Below are 25,487 nucleotides of genomic sequence, written 5' to 3'. Positions count from 1 at the left end.
GATAATTATAGGCATGCTAGGTCGGTAAGATAACTTTATGGGCAACAGCTGGGTAACTGGGGAGGTCGTGCTGGGGGCTTATTTCTCTCTTCCTTCCTCCCTTTTGGGTTTGTTCATTTTGTTGACCACCTCTTGGTAATAAATATCAGTTTTGTTGGGCTTGCAATGGTGTCATGGTTTCAAGATTTCAGTATGCTCGAATTCTCCCTAATACAGAGTCATTTTCCATCTTATTCTCTCTCCCCTGTCTGGCTGGGAAGGGTAGTGATAGAGCAGATTGGTGGGCACCTGGCTTCCAGCCAAGGTCAACCCACCCTGGTGCCCGACAGTTATGGAACAAATCATCTTGAGTGTGATCACACGGCACCTACAGGATGGCCAGGGGATCAGACCCAACCAGCATGGATTTAGGAGGGTCAGGTCCTGCCTGACCAACCTGATCTCCTTTTCTGACCAGGTGACCCACCTGGTGGATAAGGGGAAGGTTGTGGATGTAGTCTACCTGGACTTCAGCAAAACCTTTGACACCATCTCCCACAGCATACTCCTGGAAAAGCTGGCAGTCCATGGCTTGGACAGGTGCACTCTTCGCTGAGTTAAGAACTGGCTGGATGGCCAGACCCAGAGAGTGGTGGGGAATGGTGTTGCATCCAGATGGTAGCCTGTAACTAGTGGTGTCCCCAGGGATCAGCGTTTGGCCCAGTCATGTTTAATATCTTAATTGATGATGTGGATGGGGAGATTGGGTCTACCATTATCAGATTTGCAGATGACACCAAGTTGGGGGGGAGTGTCGATCTGCTCAAGGATAGGAAGGCTCTGCAGAGGGATCTGGACAGGCTGAATAGATGGGCCGAATCCAACGGGATGAGGTTCAACAAGACCAAGTACCAGGTCCTGCACTTTGGCCACAACAACCCCCTCCAGCACTACAAGTTGGGGACAGAGTGCCTGGAGAGCAGCCAGGCAGAAAGGGACCTGGGTTTACTGATTGACAGCAGTCTGAACATGAGCCAGTGTGTGCCCAGGTGGGCAAGAAGGCCAATGGCATCCTGGCCTGTATCAGGAATAGTGTGGCCAGCAGAACTAGGGAAGTGATTCTTCCCCTGTACTCAGCACTGGTGAGGCCGCACCTCAAGTAATGTGTCCATTTCTGGGCCCCTCAGTTTAGGAAGGATATTGAGGTGCTGGAGCATGTCCAGAGAAGAGCAACAAGGCTGGTGAAGGGACTTGAGCACAAGTCCTATGAGGAGAGGCTGAGGGAGCTGGGGTTGTTTAACCTGGAGAAAAGAAGGCTCAGGGGAGACCTCCTCACTCTCTACAACTACCTGAAAGGAGGTTGTAGCCAGGTGGGGGTTGGTCTCTTCTCCCAGGCAGCTATCAGCAAGACAAGAGGGCATGGTCTTAAGCTGTGCCAGGGGAGGTTTAGGTTAGACATTAAGAAGAAGTTCTTCACAGAAAGAGTGATTGAGCATTGGAATGGGCTGCCCAGGGAAGTGGTGGCGTCACCGTCCCTGGAGGTGTTTAAGAAAAGACTGGATGTGGCACTTAGTGCCATGGTCTAGTTGACAAGGTGGTGTTAGGTCATAGGTTGGACTCAGTGATTTCAGAGGTCTTTTCCAACCTAGTTGATTCTGTGATTTTGTGATTCTAACACTCCAGTCATAGCAGTCATCCCACCATGTTTCCATGATGCTGTCATAGGTTTGAAAAGAGATGTTGGAATTTTTTTCCCCAGTGTTGCTACCCCCCCCAGATCTGTTTCTTCCGGGATGGGGGGAGTCAGGAGGGGGAGACGGAGTGGAGCCACATGCACTGGGCAGCGCAGGAGTGGGGGAGAGGGGAGGTTCCCTCTAAAGAGCAGGCCAGGACCCCGCCTCAGAAGCCCTTTGTCCAGATGATTGGTTTTTTCCACCGACGGACAGCTGCTTTCAGTTTTTTTCAGCCGCCTCCTCTTTTTTTTTTTTTCCTGAGGGGGAAGGTTTTTTCCTTTTCCCTGACAGATACCACATAGAGAACTACCCATCTCGGAGCGAGGTAGTCTGCCCTTCAGGGCGTGAGACTGCATTATCAAAACTGCCTGACCTGAGACTGTGCCTGTGAGAAGGGGGACCCATTGCGGGTCGCTCACCTGGCTGCCAGCAGCTGTTGAGCTGCTGAGGACAATTTGCCCTCGTTGCCGTGGGTTTCTCCCCCCCACCTGGGGAATTGGGACTTTGTTTTGTTTCTTTCGAAAGTTTTATTTGCACCATTTGTTGTTTATTCGGGTTTGTTAATAAAGAACTGTTTTGTTTTTTTTCCCTTTTCTACACTTTTCACTTGAAGCCTCCTAATTTCAAAGTTGTAATCTTGTTAAACTAAGACAGATGCTAATAAGATCACAGCTCTGCAGGTGTGCACGTGTCTCTAGTTCCTCCTGTTTATTCCCCATGCTGCGTGTGTTTGCATAGAGGCACTTAAGTTGGGCCCCCAATCAAGTTGCCTTTCTGTCTAGAGTGGCTGGAATTCCTTGGTGCTGTCCTTCAGGTGCTCTCCTGCTGACCTGCAATCCCTCTCCAGGGTCTGGGCATCTCTTGCTGGCTCCGGCATCTAACTGGTATGAGTGGGATTGCATGTCATCCCACACCTTATCGCCATTAAACCTGATGTTGTCCCCCTCCTCCATCTAGTTTAAAGTCCTGTCAATAAGCCTCACTAATGATGCCAAAAACAGCATAAAATAACTGCTCAGAGACAAAATTTGGTCTTTAAGCAGCAAAGGTATTTATTTCGAGCAACATTGGGGTGCTAGGCAGCTATCGCTGCACAAACTAGCTCCGAAGTTCTCAGTGAAAAGTCAGGTAATTTATACAGTTTTGGTGAGGGATTACAATATTTTACGTGAATAATCATTAAAATTACATCATCTAGTTATAATATTCATATTAGGTGGGGTTCAGGCAGAGCTTGAGGCGAAGTCATCCTTTTGGGGAGATTCCTGGGGGTCGTTCCTGTTTCTTCACCCTCATGACGGTCATTTCTTTTACTCTTCTTCATCGTGAACTTTTCAAATTTTCCTGACTATGTGCTCATCATGGCTAGGCTTCGCGAACGAAGATTTGGGAAGGGCTCTACCCACTTTTCTTGCAAGCGCGTTGGTGGCTAAAGAGGCCAATACGAGAAAGGCAAGTCCGGTTGCAAAAGACACAGCAGAAAGACTCCTTAGAGGGTATATTCTGCAAGGCTCGATTCTTTCTGCGTTGTCTTTTCTCCTCAAGGGTGAATCTGTGTGCTTTCTCAAAAGCATCAGCAGCGTTATAAATGGTGTGTCTCCAGGCCTCCCGATTAGAGGCCAGAGTGGACCAGTTATGGTGATCAATATGCCCAAGGCTGAGTTGTTGCTTCAGGGAGTCCTTGTATCTTTTCTTCGGCACTCCTCTCTTGCGGCAGCCAGAGGCAAGTTCACCATAAAGCAGGATCTTAGGGAGGCGGTGGTCCTTCATCCTGGAGACATGCCCTGCCCATCGCAGTTGCGTTCTCAGTAACATGGCCTCAATACTTGTAATTGCTGCCTGTTCGAGAACAGATGTATTGGTCACATAGTCTGACCAGTGGATGTTAAGGATTGTACGGAGGCAGCGTTGATGGAAGCGTTCTAGGAGACGCAGGTGGTGGCGGTAGATGACCCATGATTCGGAACCATATAAAAGAGTAGACAGCACTATGGCTCTGTAAACACTGATCTTGGTACTTTTCTTCAAGTGTTTATTACGCCATACTCGTTTATGGAGTTTTCCAAAAGCACTATATGCCTTCGCTAACCTATTGTCTATCTCCCCATCTATCTTACCATCTGAGGAGATGAGGCTGCCTAGGTAATTAAACTGTTGGACTGATTTGAGTTCTGATTGGCCGATGGTGATGTGGGGATGATGGAAGACTTCCTGAGGTGCAGGCTGATGGAGAACTTCTGTCTTCTTTAAGCTGACTTCCAGCCCAAAGAGCTCAGCAGCATCTGCAAAGCAGGATGTTAAACGCTGCAGGGCTGCTTCTGTGTGGGCAACAAGGGCAGCGTCATCAGCATAAAGCAGCTCCCGGACAAGATGGTTTAGGGTCTTAGTATGGGCCTTCAGTCGCCTTAGGTTGAATAGGCTTCCATCAGTACGATATCGAATGTAGATACCGTCCTGATCATCGAGGTCTGCCATGGCCCTTTGGAACATCATACTGAAAAAGACTGTGAATAGGGTAGGAGCGAGAACGCAGCCTTGTTTCACACCATTCTTTATTAGAAAGGGCTCAGAAAGTGTGTTGCCATATCTGACTTGGCCGTGCTGATCCTCATGAAGTGAGATGATCATTTTAAGGAACTTGGGGGGACAACCTAAACGTTCCAAAATCTGCCACAGACCTTTTCTGCTCACAGTATCGAAAGCCTTGGTGAGGTCGACAAAGGTTACATAGAGACCTTTGTTCTGTTCCCTACACTTTTCTTGCAGTTGTCTGAGAACAAATATCATGTCTGTGGTACTCCTGTTGGCTCTGAAGCCACACTGACTTTCAGGTAGAGTTTCTTCTGCTATAGCGGGTATTAGTCTGTTCAGAAGTATTCTTGCCAAGATTTTGCCAGCAATGGAGAGCAGAGTAATACCACGGTAATTTGAGCAGTCTGATTTAGTACCTTTCTTCTTATACAAGGTGATGATGACTGCATCACGAAGGTCTGATGGTAGTTCGCCTAGTTCCCAACAGCGCACCACAAGCTCATGAAATTTAGCATGGAGTGCAAGGCCCCCATGTTTCCAGACTTCGGGTGGGATTCCATCAGCCCCAGCTGCCTTGCCAATTTTCACCTGCTGTATGGCCTTGAGGGTTTCTCCTAAAGTGGGGGCAGCATCCAATTCGTATTTCACCGGTTGTTGTGTGATGGACTGAATTGCTGAGTCTTGGACTACACGGTTGGTACTGAAAAGAGTCTGAAAGTGTTCAGACCATCTATTCAGGATGGATGTTTTATCTGTCAGAAGCGTTTGACCATCTGCACTGAGTAGTGGGCTTTGGACTTGGTACGTAGGCCCGTATGCTGTTTTCAGGGCCTCATAGAATCCTTTGTGATCCCCTGTATCTGCACATAGTTGAGTTTTTGCAGCTAGATCGGTCCACCACTTGTTCTGGATGTCACGGAGTTTCTGTTGGAGCTTGCTGCATGCAAGACGAAAGGCTGTTTTTCTTGCGTGACAGGATGGCAGTGCAAGGTGTGCTTGGTGGGCGGTTCTCTTTTTCCTCAATAATTCCTGGATTTCTTGATTATTTTCATCAAACCAGTCCTTGTTCTTCTTGAGGGAGAACCCTAAGGATTCTTCAGAGGATTGCAGGATGCTACTTTTAATATGCTGCCAAATTGTTTCAGGAGAGGAATCTGCAGAATCTGTGGAATGGTTATCAAGCTTAGTTTGAAGGTTTGCCTGGAATCTTTCTCTTACTGTGGCTGATTGGAGATCGTTAACTTGGAGTCTTCTCCTTGGGATACTGCCCCTCTTGGGTTTGAATTTGAGATAAAAGTTGAGTTTACAGCGCACAAGCCGATGGTCTGTTTGACATTCTGCGCTGGGCATCACGCGGGTATGGAGGACATCACGGACATCACTCCGTCGCACCAAGACATAATCAATGAGGTGCCAATGCTTAGACCTGGGGTGCATCCAGGTTGTCTTCAGACTATTTTTCTGCTGAAAGATAGTATTAGTGATGGTGAGCTGTTGCTCCGCACAGAATTCTAGCAGAAGTCCACCATTATCGTTGCAGTTTCCAACACCATGCTTGCCTAATACTCCTTTCCAGGCTTCAAAGTTCTTACCTACTCTGGCGTTGAAATCACCAAGGATAATGATCTTATCATCTGCGGGCACCTTTTGGGTAAGGCAGCGCAGGTCAGTGTAAAATTTTTCTTTTTCAGCAGAGTCAGCTTGGAGAGTTGGGGCATATATACTGAAGATGACAACGTGTTGGTTGTTGTTTAGTGGAATGCGTAGGGAGATAATGCGGTCAGAGTGACCTGTCGGCAGATTTTCGAGTTTAGGGACAATGGAGTTTTTGATCATGAAGCCGACACCTGAGAGATGTTTTTCGGTTCTGGGCTTACCTGACCAAAAGAGTGTGTAACCGGCACCATGTTCTCTGAGGCTGCCTTCCTTGTGAAGGCGAACTTCACTGAGAGCAGCAATGTCGATGTTGAGACGAGCCAGTTCATGGGCAATTAGGGCAGAACGTCGCTCAGGACATCCGCTATTCGCAGAGTCGAGCATGGTTCTGATGTTCCAGCATGCTAGAGTTAATTTAGGTACACCTTTGTAGGCAGGTGAAAGCCTTTGTCTTTTGCTCTTTGTGCGACCGCATTGGAAGAAGATGCCCGTTGGTCTGCGTTTAACCAACCGGGTGAAGGTGGAGATGAGCTTTGTTTAGGCCACCTTTTCTAGGCCCCTCTCCGAGTGGAGCAAGCAGTGCTGTCCTTGAAAAGGCTGCTTGGACGTTCAGGGTGCTGCCCCAAGAGACTCTCATCTCCGTCAGTCTCAAATGACCAATATCCTGAACCGCCTGCATGCAGGGTTGAGTCTGCGACTCCCAGTGCATCTTTCACCTACCGTTTCGACCCTCGCCCGTCGCTGCAGGACTTTTTGCATGTGGGTAAAGCCTTCAAGCCTGCGCAATGGATTTTTTAGGTGAGATGCAGTATGCGCGGAACTGAACCCACCCTTTAATCCTGAGGTTCATCTGCCAGGGCCGAGCAAGCTTGGACGGTGGCAGCAAGGTCCTCATGTTGCCCGTAACAAAGACACAAACCAACTGAGTGCCGGTTTATGCGGTGCTTTATTCGGGGCCCGGGAACCTGAGGACTAGCGTCCCAAGTCAGGATTCCCAAGACCCTCATTTTTCGTACAGCTTTTATACTCTCACACAAACATGTCTACGTGCAATTTCTACATGAAAGCAGTTACACCTAGTTACACACAAACTCATATTTCATACTGATAACAATTGGTAATCATCTACTCTAACTGTTAATTTTCCTTGGTTGTCTTACCCCTAGAAACTGTTTAACAGACCCTTACCACATCCAAGGTAGCAAATCATTATATACATGCTTGACTAAATCCTTTGATTATTGTTTCCACTTCTTCAGTACATTCCATGCTCACAAACAAGGTTGCTAACTTACTACTTTGGAGTGTTGCTTTCTAGGCCTACTCTCCTACTAAGCCTTAGCCATTCTACTACTAAATTTAAATTGCTCTGTAACACTCAGGACGTAGGTTTGATTAGAGTGACCTTCTCTTAGATGGATGGCCTTACAGGACTAAGCGATCTCCATCTGCCCGGGTTTGGGATGAGAGTTGTCCTTCTCCTAGGATGACTGCCAGAAGGCTAATGAGCTCATCCTGCCCAAGGATGTAGTTTATCTGGTCCTATGGTTTTGACCTGTCTGGCATGGGCGACCCTACCGAAGGCATGAACCCTCGCCAGCATAGCTCGCAACCACATAGGGGTACATAGGCTACATTCCTGTTAGAACGATTTGGGCAAGTCTTTCATTTCCAGTAACAACCCTTTGTCCTGCCCACACTTACGGGGTGTAACAGAGCAAAGCAAATATATCCAGAACATGCCAAACCTGGGCAGTAGCCGCAGGAGAGCCAAAACTAAAGAAATAAATAAATAAACAAACAAACAAACCGACCAACCATTCTGGCTCCCGTACCTATCCAAGGCTGGGGTACCTTACAAGGCCCCAGCCTGGCCGGGACCACCATCAATCTAAAAGAACCCTCTATCCACCCAGACCTTATCCTTCCCCCACTGTGTTACCACAAATTCCAGGCGCACTGCTCACATGTGATGTGATGTTTCATACGGGACAGCCCTGCTCTCCCACCCACCAGTCGAAGGACCCCCACGGCCAGCTCAACACCCTTCCGTCTGCTCCGTCCCCCTCCCCCTCTCCCTCCCTCCCCAAACCTGGAATGGCAAACCTCTGTGTGCTCCGAAGCTGCACTCTCATCTTCCACGGGGGTGCAGTACTCGCCGGCAAGGCTCCCCCTCTCTCTCCTTTCTCCTGCCGCGGCCTCGCCTGGGGTCGAAAACCGTGCGCGCAGGGCGGAAGTTTCCTGCCAGCGCGAAGCCCCCGGGCCGGCGCGGCGTCCTGCGCAGCGCCTGCAGCAGCCCCTGAGGACTATGTGCTAAAGTCTTACTAAAAACCCCTTTACTCAGCTCTTCACCCCCCAAATGTCCATCCTATCTAATTTATGACTACTAGGCTAACCTTTTTGTTATCTTTCATTAGAATAGAGCATACCAAATGCAGGCAGGCCTCTCGGAGCCTGGTACCCTCTCTCCCTTAACTAATCTCATAACCCATGTTCTCTGTCTCTGTCATTTTAACCTAAATGCAGCATTCCTCAGAGTGGGATCTGTGAACTCCTTCTCAGAGCAGGATTTCAGCATCTAAAAATCCTTGCTCTGTTTCACTAACCCTTGACCAAAGACCTCTTCCCCCTTTGAGAGAGGTGGATCCTGTCTGAATCCAGCAAGCCTGGTGCCATGTTGGCCACCTCATTATCAAGGAAACCAAAATTTTGGTGGTGACACCAACCACAGAGCCATGTATTAATAGACCGGGTCAGTCTGTTTCTTTCAGTGTCACTGCCTGCACCTGGAAGAATAGAGGAAAAAATAAACTGTGCTCCTGATTCCCTCACCAACCATCCCAGGGACTTAAAGTCTCTTTTCATGGCCTTTGGACCACACATTGCAACTTTATCACCACCCATGTGGAGAATCAGCAATAGGTAATAGTCTGAAGGCCAAACCAGGCTAGGAGGTTTCCTGAGGACATCCTTAACCCAGGTCCCAGGGAGATAGCAAACTTCCTTGAGAGAAGGGTCCTTCTGGCATATTGGACCCTCTGTTCCCCTTAAAAGGGAATCGCCAACCACTACAACCCTTCTTTTATTCCTTGTGGAACTGGTCTTCATATGAGCTGTAGGCCTTTCTGGCCTTGGCAACACCTCTGGTGGAGAGGAACCTTCATCCTCATCATCTATTGACTGCCCTTCAGAGCCTCACACCTATTGTACAGAGGCACCTGGGAGGGTGAGGTGGGCAGGGAGGGCTTTTGTCTGTTGCCCTGAGCAAGGACTTGCCTCCATTCACCCCTTCCTTCTGATCTACTGCCTTTAGCCTGGCAGGGGGAGGATACAGGACTCTCTTGATCTACTGAATATCTACCCCATCGGCCCAAGGCTGAGAAACGAAACTGCTCTGTTTGGAATTTAGGCAGTCCAACTGCCTCCAAACTTCCCGGGAAACACAAAAACTCTTTCGCAGCTGCTAACAAAAAGGTACCTTTTTCCCTTATTTCCACTTTCTCTTACCTCACCTCTGTGGGGGGTTCTGGGGAGCTGGCTTTCTCAGACCAGTGCAGGAGTTGTCTTAAATAAATGCCAGCTTTTAGGATTCCTGTAGGATGTAATGTTCAATCTGAAGAAGTCCAGGTCTGGTTTTCCCCGTTTGGGCCCACCAGCTGATGCCTAAAAGAAAATTCAGGGAGGAAAAAACTCCGAGGCAATTTAGTTTTGAAGGTGAGATAACGAAAGGGTTTTAATTAGTGCCTCCAAGGCATAAGATTACAAGACGTGCGCGTCCCCTCTGTACAGATGGTACAATTTATAATACTGCTTGTCCAATACGAGGTTTTGTCCACCCACTGGCTTTTGCCCTGGACCACCCTCGACCCACCCCTGGGGAATTGAGGCGAGAGTCTTTTTCAGGACCCTCTCTTCATCAATCTTCATCTTCTTCGGGGTACAGGGGGCATATATTCACCCAGTTCTTGACTGTACTTTTGTGGTTCAGGCCAGGATTAGATGTCCTTAAACAGAACAGACCTATCTTAAAGAGAGACTAAACATTTCTAATGGAATCCAGGAGTAGAATTGATATGGGGAGCATGGAATGGGGTAATAGGGTTGAAAATCTATGTTGCTTCTGTGCTAAGGGTAAGGGAATAAGGGCTGCTGCTTCTAAATCTACTTCTGATATATAACTACTTATAAAGCTTATAAAAATTAGAAAAATAAAAAAACTAGATGGACCTTAATGTGGGAAATGACTGGATGGTAGGCCTTGAATATTGAGCAGTTGCAGCTCTGAAGTTGCAGAAGAATGTAAACAACTCTAAGGGAATATTTACTGCAATGCTGGACGGAACAGACGTGGTGCAGCCGAGACCAAAGGTCGCCAATCAAGATGTGTATAATGTCACCAATACGGTGTGCACGGTGTCCTCAGGTCACCAATGACAGTGAGCACAGTGTCTTCTGTGTCTCCAATGAGGGTGTGTGCGGTGTATTATGCTAGAGACTTTTAACCAATTATGTTGTAGCATGATAGTATACAAAAAGTATAAAAAGAAACATTTGAGAGCAATAAAGCAGCCGTGTGCCTTTCCCTGCTATCGGAGTGCATTCCTTTCCGTCGACACCTTAAGGCATCAGATTGAAAGCACCCTCTCCTGTGGGAACAAGCTGAGCCAGCCTGCACCTGCTGTTCAGTTAATTAGGACCAAAAGGGAGTGTTTAGGCCTTGAGCTTTTGACGAAGAATGCTGTGTTCTCAAATGAATCCGAAAAATCAGCCCGAAAGACTGCTCAGAGACATTTTTTTTATCTTTAAGCAGCAAGGTATTTGTTTATTCAACGTTGGGAGCAAGCCAGCTCACACTGGACAAACTTGCTCGACTTGCAAGTGCAAAACTAAACCATTTTATACACTTTAGATACATGGTTACATCATTTATTATGCATATTAATAAGTAGGCTAGTCTCTGGGCAGAGTCTTTCTAGACATGCGCAGTCTTCTACTGTGGGGGTCTTCTCCTCAAGCCTTCATCCCTCTGGTGGTCACCATGGACGTCTTCCTCAATTTGACCTCTTCAATTAGGTGACCTGAATTCTTCAAGATTGCAAAATCCTGGCTCTCGGCCTTCTAGATCTTATTCAAACGTCTAGTTTACCTAATTTATTACTCTGTGTGTACTACTCCTTTCTATAATAAGGTCTTTGGTCCAGTGAGCAGAACAGAACATGATATTAACCAGTCCTCTGAAAATGTTCTTCCAGCAAAACAGGTATTGGGTTTCTTAGCAGGCCAAGATATCTCAGTTAACTCTTTTAGGCCTGGCTCCTGTTTCACAAAGTAGAAAGCTACTTTAAAAAGTATGCATGATATGTGACTGAAAACAGTCACAGGATGATATTATGATTGTGTGAAGTCAAAACATTAGGTCAGCAAATATCCTGGGAATTCTAGTTAACTGAATGGCAACACCAGATGCTGTTTACCCGAAGAGGTTAATAAAAGAGAAACGCAGAGAAGGGTCTGCGGAGAAATCTCGAAACTGAATCGTGTGTGCAGTCCCATTCATTCATCGCCATTATTCTCCAAGCTTACTGATGATGCCAAACTGTGTGGTGAAGTGGACATGTCAAAAGGGAAAGCCATCTTACAGAGAGACCTGGACAGGCTGGAAGAGTGGTGATGCCTTAAACCCCTAAGGTTTTTTCATTTTTCTAATTTTATAAGCCTTACAAGTTTTATAGGTAATAGAAGTAGATTTTAGAAATAAACCCCTTTCTCCCTCCTCCCCGTAGTATCCCTTAGTTTATATTCCTCAATCCTTTCACCCCATTCCATACTCCCTATATCACCCTATCCCCATATCTAGTAGAAAATGTTTAGTCTTTTAGTCAAGGCATGCCTGTCTTGTTTGGAGAACGCTTGTATCTTGGCCTAAACCGCAGGACAGAGTCAAAGAACTGGGTCACCCTGCTCTCTGTACGCTGAAGATGAAGAAGATGATGAAGAGGGGGTCCCAAAAAGCACCCCAGACCCAATTTCGAGAGGCGGGCCAGGGGGTGGACCAGGCCAAAAGTTATAGGGTGGACACACTTAGGATTGGCCAAATATTGTTATAAATGTAACATCCCGGGCACAGCCCGGCGCGCGTCGTAACATCTATTGCCTTGGCATAATTAAACCCTTTCTTATCTCACCCCAGCTTACGGCTCCTGAATTTTTTTCGTAACACCAGCTGAGCAGGCATCAGTGGGCTAGCAAGAACAGTATGAAGTTTAACAGACAAGTGCAAAGTTCCTGCACCTGGGTGAGAAGACCTCATCATAGTATTCCAGTACATAAAGGGTGGCTACAAAAAGGATGGAGGTCCTCTCTTCACAGAGTCACATGGAGAGGTCAAGGGGCAATGGGTACCAGTTGCACCAGGAGAGGCTTCATCTTGACATAAGAAAAATTTTTTACAGTGAGAACAATTATTCACTGGAACAACCTCCCCAGGGATGTAGTAGAGTCCCCATTGCTGGAAGCTTCCAAGATGCAATTGGATAGGGTGCTAGATAACCTCATCTAGGCTCTCTTTCCCATGATAGTTTTGATGAGATGATCTTTTAAGGTCACTTCCAACCTGGGCTATTCTATGATATATAGATCTGTATATCCATCTGGAATGCTGAGGATCTGACCCTTTAGAAGAACCTTTCAGAAGAATATTCCATATGCCTTTGTACTTGCTGATTTTTGTTATCATTTTTCTTGGGTTAGCCAGTAAATAATTGATAATGCTTACAGATCATAACAAAATTAATTGGAAAGAACACACTTCTGTAGATTACTGGTGCTGCTGTTATTACTATTATCTGATTCTTCCCACTTTCCATTTTTCTATCTCTATGTGTAACCATCCTTTTTGAGAAGGAATAAAATTTCATACATCATCATCATAATCACAGCTTGTCATTGTCACAGATTACTGTGCAGAGCTTACTGGCTGGCAGCCAGTCACCAGTGGTGTTCCTCAGGGCTCAGTTCTAGACACAGTTCTGTTCAATATTTTTATCAGTGATCTGGATGCAGGATTTGAATGCACCATTAGCAAGTTTGCTGAAGATACTAAACTAGGAGGTGCTGTTGACTGTCTCAAGGGACAAGAGGCATGACATTTAAAAAGAACAAATGCCAGATTCTGCACCTGGGACTGAGTAATGCTGGACACAAGTATAGAGGAGTGGCTGGAGAGCAGTCCTGCAGAAAGGGATCTGGGGGTGCTGGTTAACAGCAGGCTCACTGTGAGTCAGCAGTGAGCCCTGGCAGCCAAGAGGGCAAACTGCATTCTGGAGTGCACCAAAGACAGTGGAACCGACATTGACACGCTTTGGGAGACAAAGACTGCTGTGACTGACTCGTACCTGGCAGGGGGCGCTGTCGGGCTTTCTGTCTGCGTCAAGATGGCGGCCGGGATCTCGAAGCGGCAGCGAGCGCAGACGGGGCTTCCCTGCAGGCGCCGGCGACCTATCACAAAAGTGGTTTCCCCCGGTCGGCAACTGCACAGGGTTCGCGCGCGGAATGCGGCGGGCAAGGAGCAGGGACCAACTGATGGTAAGGCAGGGCTGCGAGGGGTCGGCCGGCAGCGACGGAGAGGTGGCAGCTCCTAGTCCAAAGCTGAGTGGGGAACAAAGAGCCCATTCATGTGACACCAGTGGTCTTTTATAGCTCTTTAACTCCCATGGGGCCTTACCGTGAGAGTTCCCCTCTCCCCTCTGGACTGGCAGCCTCAGCCATGGCTAAAGGGGGGATGAGACTTCCCCCGAGGGATTCAGTTGGTATGCGAAGGCTCTTAGCTACTTTCTTTGTGTGGCTTAATTGCCGGCTATCCACCTCGGGGAGCTTTGCTCTAGCAGGCAGGAAAACGTATTGAGTTACCTTTTCCCTTTCTTAGTTTGCCAGCATTTTCACGATGGTAATGGGAAAATTCACCGAGAAACCTAAACCCGTAATAGGTCTCCACAATTTAAGAAGGATGCTAAGGTCCTTCAATGCGTCCAGAGGAGGGAAGCAAAGCTGGTGAAAGGCTGGAAGGAATGTCCTATGAAGAGCATCTGAGAATACTGTGTTTGTCTAGTTTGGACAGAAAGAGACTGAGGGATGACCTCATTACTCTCTACAGCTTCCTGAGGGAAGGGAACTGGAGAAGGAGGTGCTGATCTCTTCTCCCTGGTATCCAGTGACAGGATGCGTTGGAATAGTTCAAAGCTGCACCGGGGGAGGTTCAGACTCAACATTAGGAAGCATTTATTTACTGAGAGGGTGGTCAAACACTGGAACAGGCTTCCTAGAGAGGTGGTCGATGCCCCAAGCCTGTCAGTGTTTAAGAGGCATTTGGACAATGCCTTCAATAACATGCTGTAACTTTTGGTCAGCCCTGAAGTAGTCGGGCAGTTAGACTAAATGATCATTGTGGGTCCTTTCCAACTGGAACTATTCTATTCTATTCTAAGAGTATTCGAATGCTAAACCCCAAATAACTTCAATAATCTTTTAGAAAGAGTCATATGAAGAGGTTTTACTTCCTATTGGACAATCTATCTAAACGGGGGAGACTCAGTTTTAGATATTCAGTGTAGTTCTTCCTTGACAAAATATTTTTGTCTCTTTTTCTCTCTTATGACAGAATATTTGATGCTGGAAAGCCGGAAAATAACCCTCTAAGACTCTTTTTGAGTATTAGAAAGCAAAAGCACTCTCTTTATTATGGCAGCCGTGATGCACAAGAATATTTTCCAAAGTGTGCATGCCTGAGTTACAAAAGTCTCTTGCTTTTATTTAGTTACCTAATTAACAATTCAAAGCATTACCTAATACTGTTACACCCACTTCCAAAACAGTCTCTCCCACAGTACTGTCCTCGCCACGCCCCGATACATCTCCCGAATTTGAGTCGGAGGTCCCAAAAAGACCATCTCTCCATCTTCTCTTCCTCTTCCTCATCTTCTTTAACCCAGTATCACGCCTTTTGGAACAGTTTCAAGGCTCCTGAATAGCTTTGACTACTTATATCCAGTATTATGTCTCTTTCTCAGTACATTTTTACAGATAGAAAACCCTTTACCTCGTTAAAACCCCTTGTATGTTGAAATTCTTAACAAAGAATGATAATACTGCATTTTAGGAATTTTGTACAAAGGTACCAGCAAGCTATACTAAAACTTACATAGATTTTACGGCTACAGCTTTTGCATTAATTAGTACTCAAACCCATTTTTGCTAGATATATCTCTCGCTTCTTGTGCTAATTAGTCTGCAGGTGCAGTTCTTCCCTCCATTTAAGTCTGGGGTCCGTTTTGAGTAGGTGGTCAATGGATTGGTGGTCACAATCGTCCATTGCCGGAATTACCTTTCCCCCAGTTACTGCTCAGTTCTCCTGACCACTCCTGGTGGCTCTTATCCAGACAGCCCATTCCTCTTTTCCTTAAAACAAAAGATTAGCCAAGCGGTCACAATGCAATTGCTTAATCATAACTATCCAGCTACAACTACTAATTAACAACTAAGGAAAAAAATTGCCTAGTTTGACTCAAATTTTGAGGGGCTTGATATCATTCCCCCCCTTTGAGGCTATGAAATTTGTCCTTATGACAAAACTCATAAGCCTCACAATTTTTCCTGTCTATCAACACGTGAAGTCCTACTATTGATCATATTAATCTTTTGACACAACTCAAGGTAATGCAAACAATGATAATGACAATTACTATTACTATTGTAGTTTTTAGCAAACTTGGCAACCATCCATTTAACAAAACTTTAATTACTTCTCTACTCTTGTTGGTACAACAGGGGAAAGCCTCTGGCCAACCAGAAAAGATACTGACTAATACTAATAGATATTTGTATTGATTACATCTTGGTAATTCTGTAAAATCTATTTGCCAGTGTTCCCCGGGTATTATTCCTCACTTTACACTTTCTCTCTGTATTTTCTTTCCTATTTTTGGATTATTAGCACAGCAAATTACACATTTTCTAACTACTATGTCTGCAAAACTTTGTATCTTGGGTCCAAAGAAATTAATTTTTTGCTAAAAGCAACAACGCATCTGCTCCTGCATGTGTCTCTTGCGGCATCCTTTTAAGTAGGGTTTCCATCATTCTCTCAGGGACCAAGAGCTTCTTTTTGGGTATTTCCCACCATCCTTCTTTATTTTTCCAGTTGTTCTGCTAATTGTTCCTCTTCTTTTGTATAATTCAGCAAAGATAAATCTACAGCAGGCTTATAGTCGAACTTTCTTTCCTTGGCTCAATTCCAGGGCTCAAGTGAAAGCTACCAATTTGGTTTTCTAGGTAGAGGTGTTGCCGGGCAGTGGTTTGCTTTCCAATACCTCTGTGATAGTTACCATGGGGTAACCAGCTTTCTGTTGTCCATTTAACATGTAACTGCTTCCGTCAGTACAAAGCTCCATCTCTGCCTCAGGCAGGGGCTCGTCTTACAGATCTGGCCTACTGGAATAAACTTGTTCGATAGTTATCAAACAGTCATGGTGTATTCTCCTGTCTCTGAGACCGGAAGCAAAGTGGCTGGGTTAAAACTCACAATGCCACTGTTCCAGCTCCTTTGCCAGTATAATCTTTGTGGGATGATGGTCCAACAGAGCTGCATCTTCTGGGGTGGAATGTAGTGGGTTTCTGTGGCTGGGTTTTGGTAGCGGGGGGGGCTACAGGGATGGCTTCTGTTAGAAGCTGCTAGAAACTTCCCCTGTCCCGTGGAGCCAATGCCAGCTGGCTCCAGGATGGGCTTCCTGCTGCTGGCCAAGGCCGAGCCAATTAGGAGCAATAGTAATGCCTCTGGGATAACATATTTAAGAACAGAAGGTTGATGCGCAGAAGAAAATTCCAGCCAGGGAAGAGCGGAGTGAGAACATGGGAACAACAAAGTAAACACCTGTAATGGTTTGAGAGCCCCAAAATCCAATTCCCGAGTCCAAACCCCCCTCCCACATCTCAACCCAGTGTGAGATGGGTTTTCCAGACACCACACAAGACTCAAAGTGGGGGGAAGGGATTATATTACAATGACAAACATTACAATACATCATATACAATCTTAACTATCTTTTCTATGATAAAGCAGTATTTACAATGGATCAAATGTCTTCTTCCTCCAAATAAAAGTCCAGGAGGGAAGAAGGAAGAGATCCTTTCCACTCTCAGAGCAACAGTGTCTCTAGGGTAGCAGTCCCTCTTCTTCCATGCAGCAGCTGTGGCTGGATCTTTTATCATTACACACGAGGGAGGCCTCCAAGCCCTCTCGGCCCTTCGACTCCAGGCGAGGGTCTTTTTCTTCCGTGGGCTGTGTTCACCGGGACAAAGGTCACTTCACCACGTCATATCAACGAAGTACAGGAGCCTTTGTGACGGTCCCTATCTTCAGGGGATTCAAGCCCCCTTGCAGAGCTCTCATGCTCTGTCTCAGAGCAACGGGGGGGCGAAGCCCTCCTCCGCATTCTTCTGGCCGTCCCGGTCCAGCTCCAGGAAGCCTTGAGCTTCTCAGCTCCTCTCTCTGCAGTGCATGCTGCATTTCAAGACTCCTCTCAAGGGAGAGTCCACCACCCCTCCTCCTCTCTAGGAGGTCTCAGAGGGGTTTGGGGAGTTTTGGTTTTCAGTTCTTACCCCAAATTCTGTCTCTGCAGGGCTTAGTCCTGCTCTCTCTCTCTCCATTAGAGATCTCTGTGTCTTCCTGCTTGGCTGCATGTTTGTTTTGCTTCTTCTCCCTTATCTCTTCTGGCTCTCTGCCATAGCCTCTGTTCAGTGCTGTTCTGCTGCCGCTGCTCCTGCTGTCCACGGTGGAGGAAAAAAACCTCCCAGCTTCTCATCTACAGATACTTAGCCCAGTCTAACACTGTTCCAAGTCCCTGTAGCCCCCCAGCCGGGGGCTGGGGGGGGCCAGAGGCCCCAGGGGGCTCCTGCCCCTTCTCCTCGTGGCCTCAGAACATGACCACCTCTCCCTCAACAACAACTACAACCACCTTCTTTTCCAGTCTGGGTGATATGTTTATATTTTGCAGAAGCGCTCATTGGCTCGACCCCAAAGGTCACCACCCCCTGGGGGGTTACCATTTTATAACCCTAGGGGGAAAACTGGTTTTTCCCCCACCACAACACCGAGGTCAGTGCAGAAGGAGGGGGAGGAGGTGCTCCAGGTACCAGAGCTGAGGCCCCTGCAGCCCGTGGTGAAGACCATGGTGGAGCAGGCTGTCCCCCTGCAGTCCATGGAGGACCATCAGGGTGCAGAGACCCACCTGCAGCCCATGGAGGAGCCCACGCTGGAGCAGGTTTTTCCTGGGTAGGACTTGTGGCCCCTGTGAGGGACTCATGGTGGAGCAGCTCATTCGTGAAGGACTGCACTCCATGGAGGAATGACCCATGGGACAGCAGTTTGGGAAGAACTGCTGCCCGAGGGGTGGACTCACATCGGAGAGGTCCATCAAGGACTGTCTCCCATGGGAGGGACCCCACGGGAGCAGGAGAAGGACTCCTCTCTCTGAGCAGCGGTAGAAACAACAACCCCCATTCCCTGTCCCCCTGCACCGCTGGGGGGGAGGAGGTAGAACATGGAAGGAGGGGTGGGGGGAAGGTGTTTTTAAGACTGTTTTATTTCTCACTCTTTTGCTCTTATCCTGTTACTAATAAATTTAAGTACTATCCCCACTTTGAGTCTTGTTTTGTCCATGAAGGTAATCAGTAAGTGACCTCTCCCAGCTGTTATCTCAACTCATGAATCCTTCGCTGTTTTTTTCTCTCTCCTCTGCCCAGTTGCAGAGGGAGAGTGAGAGAGTGGCTTTAGTGGGTACCTGGCATCCAGCCAGGGTCAACCTGCTACAGTCCTGTAGTTGGATTTTCCCATTCAAAGGGAAAGACAAGTTGATTCTCTTCATCCACAGATGTCTTTCAAATCTAATACTGTAAAGTACATATTAGTCTCTGGTATTGAGGATTCGGGACTACCGGGTGCCCATGACTCTTGCACTGGTCTATATTCTGATGATTTAGGCTTTTTCACTGGGAGGATTGGAGTGTTAAATTATGATTGGCATTTCCTTAATAACCTGAACTCTAAGAAAGAGTCTATTAATGATTCAAATACTCGCCAGGCCCCTAACTTTATAGGGTATTGTTTTTCCTTACCAGTTGGACTCCTGGTTTCAGTTCAGTTTTTACTGGACTCACGTTTCTTGCTCGTTCCAGGATTCATGATGCCCAAACCAGTGGTATAATTGCATCTAAAACTTCTTCAGGTTTTTCCTCAGTAAGTGTGCAGATCTGTGCTTTCCATGCATTTTCTGGAGGAATATGCAACTGGACAGGGTCAGAAAAAGTCAACTTGCATAGCAAATCCCATCCAAGCAGTGGCAAAATGCACTCCAGCATATAGAGAAACTGATGTGTTTAATTTTGTGTTGAATTCCACTGATGGTAAAAACAATCTGAGGGATTTCCTCCCCATTGCACCAACATTTACTTTCATTTTACTTAGAGGTCTCTTACAGCTAGGAACTACAGAATGAGTTGCTCCAGTATCCACTAGAAAATCTATTGTTTCATTCCCCAGCTTAATTGGAACCAGAGGATTGGCCAAGGAAATAATAATAGATGCTTCTGATCCCCTTCAATCTAGCCCAATTTCTGCCATAATTCCTGTTTCTTTTGATTCTCCCTTTTGTTCATTTGCGAATTGGGGGTACTCCTTTTTCCAGTGCCCCTCCTGTCTACAATAGTGTGAGAGACGGGATTCGTGTCTCACTTGGTTATTTATTGTATTGGAACAAACCGTGTGTGTGGGCAGGAGGAGGACAGGCCTCCAGGTTGGAAGCCTCGTGGCAGTATTGGAAGGCACATGGCCTGCAGCCCCAAGGATCAGAAGCCATGTGGCAGGGCAGCTGTAAATCAAAAGACCCACCTGGTAGCCTGCCCACACCATGCCCCCTAGAGCCTCTGATTGGCACCCCTCACTCTGGCCTGTAGGGCACTGAGTGGTCAGTGAACTAGATGTCCCACCTGGGAGGGGTGGCTATGGTAGTGAAAGCACATAAATAGAGGAGAACAAGGGCTCCATTTTGTCCTTCTTCTCTGGGACCTATCACCACCATGTGAATCCAGACTTCCACAGGATTCTTCGGTGGTAGCTATTTAATCTATTTTTCTAACCTCTTTCTTTACTCCTTGTTTCTTCTCTTAATCTCTCTTTCTTTCTTTACTCTTTTCTTTCTTAATCTCTTGTGGGTAACTTAGAACTGATGGGTTGTATTTCACTAAACTGGTGTTTGATGTTTGCTGGGTACTTTTGTGGAATCTACTCCTTGGTTGTATGTTACTCCTGTGAACCTTTTGCCAAAATACCTATTTTCTCACTAAATTAAAAGAAGTCTCTTGGGAAAAGCATGTAGTGTGTTCTCTTTACGCAACTTCAAGGTATTAAGAACTAAAGGCTCTACAAGAGTTCAGCGGGAACTCTTGGTGTCTTAAATATAAGTAAATCTCCTGGGCAGTGTGTGGCTTGGACCCGGGGCTTTACAAATAGGCACACTGATCTTTTTGGAGGGTTGTTAACCCATGCCCTTGCCCCAGACCTCATTCCCAAAATCCACCTTGCCCCCCACCTCTTCCCTATCCTTGCACATTGGTCAGGGCAGCTAACAACAAATTCTGTGATTCAGTTTGCCTCTTTTTCTCCTTCTCTTCTACTTCTTCCCTATTTTTATAGACTTTATATGCAAAAGACATCAATTGTGAAATAACCATCCCCTCTGCTCCTTCTATCTTTTGGAGTTTCTTTCTAATGTCTGGTGCAGACTTCCCAACAAAAGCATGTTAAGCAGCATCCTGCTCCCCTCACTTTCTGGATCTAAATCAGTCCATTTATGAGCCACTTCACGCAGTCTTTCATAAAAAGCAGACAGAGACTCCTTTTCTGCCTGCTTTACTTCATACAACTTGGCAAGATTTTTTGGTTTCTCCACTCCCATCTGGATTCCAAACAAAATCAGTTTCTGATATATTTTCAATGAATCTCACCTCATGCTCTGGTTGGGATCCCACTTCGTATCATTCTTAGGGAAAAATTCATTAGGATTTGGAATGCCCTGAACCTTTTAATCTAATCCTTCTATTTTCCTAACGACTCCTTCATGAGCCTTTTTTAAAACTGCCCTCCATTCCTTATGGGCAAATATTTCAGGAGATCCTGGATGGTCCCCCGGTTTGGATTATGAGTTAACATCACAGTTTTAATCATACTATACATTCCATCAGGATTATTATGATACAACCCCACTTGCTGCTTCCAATTCAGCAAGTCTAAAGTGGTGAATGGCACATGCACATTGTGGGGGGTGGAAGGCATAGGAAATGAATAAGATGGTTTTATTACAAGCAGGGGTTTCCATGGTTGCCTCGTGCCGAGATACCTGGAGGCCATTTATTTGGGGAGTTGGGGAGCCATTTTGTGGCCGAGGACTGGTGGGCTACTTACTGTTCTGCTTACAGTTACCTATTGCTGCTTACTGTTCTGCTTACAGGATTGCTTACAGTTACTTACTGTTACAGTGTGAAGGCGGACCAGAAAGTATGTAAGGCAGTAAGACCAGTCTGGGCTCACTGCCAAGGGACCACGCAGCCGGGGGCAGGGAAACAACTTGATAGGTTGGTTAAAACAACCAATGGACTGCAAGAAGAAGACTATATCACCTTTTAAGGAAGAAATGAGCGAGACAGCATGAAAGGAGCGAGGGAGTGGTTATGTAAATCAAAGGGTCTTAAAAGGACTCGTCCCTCCCATTTGGGGTGTGCTTGGACCTGGTCACAAGTCTGGTGCACCCAGTTGATGCCTGCTCAGCTGGTGCTAAGAAAAAATTCAGGAGCCGTTAATTGAGGGTGAGATACGGAAAGGGTTTAATTGTGCCAAGGCAAAAGATGTTACACGACGCGCGCAGGCTGTGCCTGAGATGTTACATTTTATAGCAATATCTGTCCAATCCCAAGTGTGTCCACCCTGTACCCTTTGCTCTGGTCCACCCCCTGGTCTACCCCTTAGGAATTGGGTCTGGGGGCTTTGAGACCCTGCCTTCATCAATCTTCATTTTCTTCGGGGTACAGAGAGCACAGAGTCACCTAGTTCTTGACTCTGTTCTGCGGTTTAGGCCAAGATACAAGCGTTCTCCAAACAGGACAGGCCTTGCCTTGACAAGAGACTAAACATTTCTACTGGATTCAGGGGTAGGGCTGATATAGGGAGCATGGAATGGGGTAAGGGGGTTAAGGAATTTGTAAACTAAAGGGTGCTACAGGGTAGAGGATAAGGGCTGCTGCTTTTAAAATCTACTACTACTTATAAAACTTATAAGGCTTACAAATATTAGAAAAATAAAAACCATTAGGGGCTTAAGGCATCACAGTGGCTGTTAATAAAGTTCTTTGTTTCACTTTATTTGGCCGTCTCCGAAATTTTAATTAGAGATATTTCTCACAGAAGAGACCCTGCGGAAGAAATGGCAAGGAGGCAAGCTGATTTGGGGATTTCTCTTTCCTCAAGAAGCCTGCTGTGGCTGAAGAAACATATGTTGAGAGAATGTGTGAGAACAACCACCTTTTGTCCTTCCCATGGAACTGCTTCTTTGCCAGACTAAACAGAACTTTCTTATCTGAGAAGATGCGAAAGAAGCATTCCTTCCCACAAGTGGGGGAAGGGAGACGGGGAAGAGGTAAAGGCTCAGAAAGCAGCATGGTGCATGCCCAAGGGCCCTTTAGATATGCACGGCGGGAGGCCCTGGGGGTGTGTGTGTTTTTGCCACCCAGCTGCTGCCAGTTCCTGCAGCTGTGAGCATCCCCAGAATAAACTTCCATTCCTGCTTGAAAGTCCGTGGCTCAGCCTTCTGATTTTACCTGCACGAACATTGGAACTGACACACATACACTGCCCCCCCGCTCAGGTCTGACTGCTGCCTTAAAGGTGCTTGTAATACCTACTTATCTTTCCCTCTGGTCCTACTGGCAACAGGTGTTGCATCAAAAACAATTTCTTTATTGCTACATTCACTGTCTACCTCCTGCTTTGATCCTCACTTTGGAGAAGCTGCCAATAACTGGACTTCCTCTCTGGAATTTTTTTATCTTTTCATCTCACAGAACAAAATCTTAAGCCTAAAAGACTTTGCGAAAATTAGCACCTCCAGCCTCTGCAAAAACATCATGACTGTGCGAAAACAGCCCCCCACCACACACATGGGGGAGGCACCAGGAGGGTTTCTGAGGGTATATAAACCCACTGAATTTTATATTTTGTGAGCTTCTTTCCCCCACCACTCCCCGACGGACCAAGACGCCACTGACAACAACAACCAAGTTTGCTGGAGACCTTTGAGTAGTGATTATAAACTTTTACTCTTTTCTCTCTTTCTTTCTCTCTTTTTCCTTACACATTTTCTTGAGTGATATCTTTATGCTTTTGCGTTGCTGTATTACAACCCAAATGGCTAAATACCTGTTTTCCTTTGCAACCAAATTGTTCTAAAATAAACTATATATCTGTAAACACTGATAATCTAGTATCAATTTATTTTAATTTACACCAAGGGATTTATTAGCTAAAAACAAAAGTTACTCTTTCCTGGCAAGGTGGGTAGTAACAAATTGCTTAATCATAATTGTCCAGCTACAACTACTGATTGACAACTAAAAAAAAATTGCAAAGTTTGACTCAAACACCTATTCAAATCTTGAAGGGCTCAAATCCTGAGTGGCTTGGTGTCACAACCATAAACCTAACGCTGCCAAGTCTACCACTAAACAATGTCTCCAAGTGCCACGTCTACATGCCTTTTCATCATTTAATTTTCACTTCAAGAACATTCCACAGTATGCTTTATCAAAAAGCAAGATATCTTGCTGCTCGGAATCATCTAACATAGTATAACTTCACCATTTTAATTGTCTCAGCTTTAAAAATCCTTACTTAGGGCTTTACAGATTTTACATAAAAGCCAGACCTTGATATCCAGCTAATATCACTTGTTATTTACTTACCAATACAATGGCCAATTTTTTATAGATAAAAATGACTGAAATAAACAGTTACAGTGATAATACAAAGTCAACTTTATTTTCACTGTCCTTCATACTTGGAGAACTGGCCCTGAACAACTTTGGCACCTGTAAAACACTCAAAGGGCAATAAAGTATACTCACTACTGACACAGTTTCAGCATTATGTGATTTGTGCTAAGGCGTGCTGTGGAGGAAGAAAATCATCAGACCTTAAAGACACTTGAATGTATTCTTTCTTTAAAGTTCAGTGCATTTTCTAACTTCTGTTGTCATGTTTTCAAAACTGCAATGAACAAGAAATTGGTTTGTTTGTTTCTAAAAAGTCAGCACACTACTGTCTATGCTCATAACAGTTCAATAAATAAAACCCAAAATACATCCAAACAAAGCACCACAAGAAAACAATGCAACATTGTCCTAGTTAGAGCAACCGGGAGCAGTTCATCACTGTGTGGGTGTAACCCAAACTGTGTGTTCTACACCCTCTATGTCATTTCCCAGGAACTGTTAACAATAGACCATGTGCAGCAGCTGTCCAGAGCACACCTGACCCCTCAGGCTATAGTTATGGGTGATGTTAACTCCCCTCCAGGGAGTCATTAGCACCTCCACACCCAGCCTGAGGGGTCATGTCTGCTAACAGGCCACCAAGGATTCCAAAACTATCTCACGACTCACAACCACCCATTGTGGAACTCTCCGCCCTGGGGGAGGTACTGGGCATTCCCACTCGAACCTGAGTGTATATAATCTTGGGGTCTTGTGACTTCTGGGTCAACTCGTCAGATCCAGAGGAGGACCAGAACCTCGATCAGACTGCAACCACCACTTTCGACCAGACTACGATCACCACCCTCGGCCAGACTGCAACCGGCACTCTCACCAACAGGTTTCCCCCCCCTTTTACTTTGGACTCAGGGGGACCTCGTGGGGCTTAGCATGGGGGCCAACTAACACCATTCTGTTCGTGCCCCAGGGTACTGCGTTATACATCTGGGTTTTGTGGGTTAAAACCAATTGCTTGTCCATATAATTGTATTATTGTATAATTTTTTATTAAATTGTAACTCTGACTTGTGGTCTCTTTTGAGTTGGGTTTATTTCTCCTGCTGGTTTACCTTTAAACCAGCACAAACATTTAAATCATCATCATGGCTAGGCTTCACGAACGAAGATTTGGGAAGGGCTTTACCCACATTTGCTACAAGCTCGCTGGTGGCTAAAAAGGCCAATACGAGATAGACAAGTCCGGTTGCAAAAGGCACAGCAGAAGGATTCCTTAGGTGGTATATTCTGCAAGACATGATTCTTTCTGAGTTCTCTTTTCTCCTCGAGAGTGATCCTGCGTGTGTTCTCAAAGGAAGCAGCAGCGTTAAAGATAGTGTGTCTCCAGACCTCCTGATTGGAGGCCAGAGCAGACCAGTTATGTTGATCAATATGGCCAAGGTGAGATGTTGTTTCAGGGAGTCCATGTATCTTTGTGAAGGAGCAAGATTCGGGATGGGA

General features: G+C 46.1%; 1 long non-coding RNA gene across 1 annotated transcript; it reads right to left on the bottom strand.

Annotated features, from left to right (window-relative positions):
* Nucleotides 1-7,109: 7,109 nt before the first annotated feature.
* Nucleotides 7,110-23,862, bottom strand: LOC113981038. The gene is made up of 3 exons (XR_003538302.1): nt 23,852-23,862; nt 21,430-21,435; nt 7,110-7,277 (listed from the first exon to the last, which is right to left on the bottom strand). It is a non-coding gene; the product is annotated as an uncharacterized LOC113981038 (long non-coding RNA).
* Between the last annotated feature and the right edge of the window lie 1,625 nt (nt 23,863-25,487).

This window comes from Neopelma chrysocephalum, unplaced genomic scaffold (genome assembly GCF_003984885.1).
Source record: "Neopelma chrysocephalum unplaced genomic scaffold, ASM398488v2 Primary Assembly neopelma1_95895, whole genome shotgun sequence".
Lineage (NCBI taxonomy): Eukaryota > Metazoa > Chordata > Aves > Passeriformes > Pipridae > Neopelma > Neopelma chrysocephalum.
This window is presented reverse-complemented; position numbering and strand designations above follow the sequence as displayed.